This window comes from Myotis brandtii, unplaced genomic scaffold (assembly GCF_000412655.1).
Source record: "Myotis brandtii unplaced genomic scaffold, ASM41265v1 scaffold181, whole genome shotgun sequence".
NCBI classification, from domain to species: Eukaryota; Metazoa; Chordata; class Mammalia; order Chiroptera; family Vespertilionidae; genus Myotis; species Myotis brandtii.
This window is the reverse complement of record NW_005356712.1, coordinates 1,179,612-1,183,918: the sequence shown is the minus strand read 5'-3', so window position 1 is coordinate 1,183,918 and position 4,307 is coordinate 1,179,612. Positions and strand designations below refer to the sequence as shown.

At 45.6% G+C, this 4,307-nt stretch overlaps 1 protein-coding gene and 1 long non-coding RNA gene across 2 annotated transcripts in view; one reads left to right on the top strand and one right to left on the bottom strand.

Moving 5' to 3' along the window:
* The window catches only part of SIRT4 (sirtuin 4), a 10,048-nt gene extending 8,912 nt beyond the window's left edge, over positions 1–1,136 (top strand). The window contains exon 5 of the mRNA XM_005863770.2: positions 1,049–1,136. The gene's annotated coding sequence lies outside the window, so the exon portion shown is untranslated. The remainder of the gene's footprint in view (positions 1–1,048) is intronic.
* A 30-nt stretch (positions 1,137–1,166) lies between these two features.
* The window catches only part of LOC102255563, a 4,653-nt gene continuing 1,512 nt past the window's right edge, over positions 1,167–4,307 (bottom strand). Inside the window, exons 2-4 of the long non-coding RNA XR_313447.2 lie at positions 2,255–2,331; positions 1,857–1,950; positions 1,167–1,234 (exon numbers count right to left, since the gene is read on the bottom strand). This is a non-coding gene — a long non-coding RNA (uncharacterized LOC102255563). The remainder of the gene's footprint in view (positions 1,235–1,856; positions 1,951–2,254; positions 2,332–4,307) is intronic.

The window sequence follows — 4,307 nt, the reverse complement described above, 5'->3', positions numbered from 1 at the left end:
GACCGCCAAAGGGGTCGCGACCCACAGGTTGAGAACCGCTGGCTAGACATTTCATATATATGTAGCCTTTTGTGTCTGGCTTTTTCACTTAATGTTTTCAACATTCATATGGTAACATGTGCGAGTATATCTATTTTAATCTGTGAGTACAACCACCTTTTTAAAAATAGACTTTATTTTTTAGAGCAGTTTTAGGTTCACAGGATTGAGCAGAAAGTGAAGAGTTCCCATATACTACTTGGGTCGAATGATAAAAGTATGTTTCATTCTGTAAGAAACTGCCAAACTGTCTTCCAAGGTGGCTGTACCATTTGCATTGCTAACAGCAATGATGAGAGTTCCACTTCAACAACCATTTTTAAAAAACTGTTCTAACTGAACTGGACGCACAGAGAAGTGCACGTATCCTACGTGGGCCGCTTGGTGAAGACCTACAGCCTCTAGGTCAAGGAACAGAACATCACCAGCGCCCAAGAAGTCCCCGTGGCACTTTTTTATTTTAAGTTTTTATTGATTTCAGAGAGAGGTAGGGAGGGAGAGGGAGAGGGATAGAAACATCAATGATGAGAGAGAATCACTGATCCGCTGCCTCCTATATGCCCCACACTGGGGATCAAGCCCGAAAGCCAGGCATGTACCCCAACCAGGAATCAAACCATGACCTCCTGGTTCATAGGTCGACACTCAACCACTGAGCCACTCCAGCTGGGCCCTATGACACATTTTAACTAGTTTCTTATTACTAGAATAACACCTATTTATTGTAGAAGTTTAGATGATGCAGATAAAAAGAATATAATACAAATTACCCATAATCCCACCACGGAGATAACCAAAGTTTAACATTCTGGTATAGCTAAATCTGTTTTTACAAATATTGGATCCTAGTGTTTCATTGCATCCTGTTCTGTAATGGCCACATTTACATGTCCTAAATGCTATAATTTTTTAGTGCTATAATTCTTTCAATGGTAGCTGATGTTCCCAATCATTCCCCCCGCTCCACTCTTGCCTTATATTGGCATCAATGTGTTTCATTTCTTTTCAGATCCCTAAGGATTCATCCCTTCTTCCTTTAGTCGAAGCTCCCGAGTGCAGCCTGTAGAGGGCAGCAAACCGGCACCTCTCCGCCAGCCTCTGGAAGTGGGCAGGTTTCTGAGCCAAGGAGTTAAATCTTTAGGTTGATGAGATTCGCCCCTGAAGAAAGACTTTTTCAAAGCAGCAGCTTCTCCTGCTAGGAAAACTGCTTTCAGTCCCTTCTTATCTCATCGTGTGTGTGTGTGGAGAGAAATGGGGGAAGGGAAGGATTTAATTTATAATTCTAAATGGTTAAATGTCTTTCAGTGAACTATTTTGGTATATTTTTGAAACGATGAACTATGCTATGAATTAATTGTTTATTAACCAAGGAATAAAGGAATCATTTTTAAATAGCACACCAGGTATGTGGCTGTACGTTTCTATTTTTTAATCAGCTAAAAGCAAATGGGACTGGATGACATGGTTCTCTAAGGATTTCTGCTTCATTTCAGCCCGAAAGAGACTCCTGCCTTGAACCTGGTCTGTAGGGAGGAAACAGTGAATTCCCAAGTGGGATCTTAAGTGGATTTGTTTCTGCCGGGGAAAGCAGCAAGACTGGTTTGATGACTGCATTAGCCAGAAAGAATCCTTATACCGGGTTAAGCTTTCTGCACAATCTCATCAAAATGTGAGCGGACGGAAGAATCGCAGCCCATGCTGGGCAGTCCTTTGTCTACAATTAGGGCGAGCAGTGCACGCTCATCCTGCACCTGCCTGGGAAGCAGGTTTCAGTTAACCGGGGTGACCAGGATCCGAAAACAAAGAGTTCTTCCCACCTGCACAACTGTCGGTTTGCCCGTGGCCCTTCATGAACTCTGAAAAGGTGTACGGTTTTGTAAATCTCACTCCAGCTTTTTGCACATGGAGATCCTAAAGTATTTTGAACCAGGTTTGCTCAGTTATCCAAAGTCAGTACCAATAATTGTATTCAACCTGGGTCTTTTGAATCTCAAGCCATTGTCACCCACAAATCTCATAATGTTACTGACAGACACTATATTAAGGTGCTGAGGCCAGAAAGGTACAACCTCTTGCCCTCAACTGGCTCACAGAGGGTTGCTACCTCCCCGCCCTTACTCTATACCTGAAATGATACAGTCATGCGTGGAATGACAGAACGAGGCAATTTAGTCCACCCCCATTCCTTTTTGAGGAAATTAAGATCCAGACTTACCTAAGGCCATAGTACGTAGTTTCAGAGCCAGGACTAGGACCCAAGTAGATTTTCCTCAATTCTTTTTTTTCTGACTTCTAGAGAGAGAGAAGGAGAGGGAGAGAAAGAGAAACATCAATGTGAGAGTGACTGCCTCCTGCACGCCCCCTACTGGGGATAGAGCCCTCAACCCAGGCATGTACCCTGACCCAGAATCGAATGGGCGGCAACCTTTGGGTGCATGAAGCCCAACCAAGTAAGCCGCACCGCTGGGGCCCTCCTGGTTCTTTTCCTTTTACACAACAAGACGCATTTGAAGATGATGGTTAGAAAGAAGTCAGCCTGAAGTAGCAGCAGAAGCCAGCAGTGTACCCGGCCAGGGAGGCCAGGAAGGGTTCAATGTGGGGAGTGGAGAGTAGGTGAGGCTGCCAGGGGGAGAAGGCAGGCTCTTTCACCCCCAATGTTGGCAGCTTCACCAAACCAAGTGAGGGCCTTAGGAATGCTCCTTTTGTTCATATTTCCTCCCGAGACGGAATTCTTTCCAAAACATGTGTCTCAAGAGGAACTTGACATTTTCCTGAAGCTGATGGTTCTCACGTCTCCTCACTTTACATCTTTAGCTTCCCACCAGCATGGCAGCTCCGCGTCCACTCTAAGTGCCCTCGGTCGGAATAACAAACACCTTCTAGTGACTCTCCAGCTTGTCACCGCCCTGGTTACATGGTTCCAACTGCTTAAGCCCAGCGGTGGACAGGACTTTTGGCCAGGCTCTCCCTCAGTTGCTTCCGAGTTTCTGCTCTGCTATCACGGCTTTAGTAAGTAGGAGTCACAAAGGCAAAGAGGAACATAACACTGGAAAGTTCCCACTAACTCGTTTTCTTTTATGCTGTCATAAGCTGCACATCCTCTCTCGCCTCTCCCTCAAACACACTCTATCCCCAGCGCCGTGTGAGGCATTTTACAGGAGCTCAGTAAGCTTTAACTTCACAGGAGATGCTGGGGTGTAAACAAAAGCCAGTCTTCAGTGAACACAGCTTTTCCTGTGATGGTCAAAGGAAGGACTGATAAGAAATTCAAGACTCTGAGGTCAGGTGACCTGCTGTCCCAGACTGCCCCCTACTGAGGGGTTCCCTGCGATGCGGGACTTTCAGTGCTCTGACTTGGGTGAGCTGGTCACCCCGCTGCTGGGCCTGGCAGAGCTGCCCCCAGAGATTAGTTAGTTCCAGACATTCTCCTTGCCGAGATTCAAGATGGTGCTCTAAAATCCAGACTTTCCATTTCATTTCCCCCCACGAAACAGATTTCTACTTCATGAGGGAAAATTAAACTCATCCAAGAAAGGTGAGTTTTTCCCCTCTCAATTTATTAGGAAAGGAGGACGCAGGATTGACAGACTTGGCTTGCCATCTATCTCTTGCTACGTACTAGTGAGGTGAACCTGGGCAAGTTGCTTTATCTACCTTCAGTCTTCTTATAAGTGGGGATACCAGGAGCCCCTCATTGGGCTGCTATGAAGCCAAGCAGGGCAATGATGCGTGTGAAGCTCACAGCGGAGCCGGGCACACAGCAGACAGATGTCAGCCACTGTCACTAGAATATGGAGGAGGGTGGGAAGGAAAGCCGTCATACCTGCCAAACCTTAGTGCCCTATTTACTCCTTTAACTAGACCAGCCGTGGGCAAACTACGGCCCGCGGGCCGGATCCGGCCCGTTTGAAATGAATAAAACTAAAAAAAAAAAAAAGACTGTACCCTTTTATGTAATGATGTTTACTTTGAATTTATATTAGTTCACACGAACACTCCATCCATGCTTTTGTTCCGGCCCTCCGGTCCAGTTTAAGAACCCATTGTGGCCCTCGAGTCAAAAAGTTTGCCCACCCCTGAACTAGACTCACGGGAATCTTTCCCAGAGCCACATTTCCCTTTTGTGTACCTGTTTGTTTGTTTTTTAGAGTACAAAAGTTTTATTATTTTTAAATATATATATATATATCTACACACACACACACTCTAGAGGCCCAGTGCACAAAATTTGTGCAGTGTGTGTGTGTGTGTGTGTGTGTCTGTGTGTG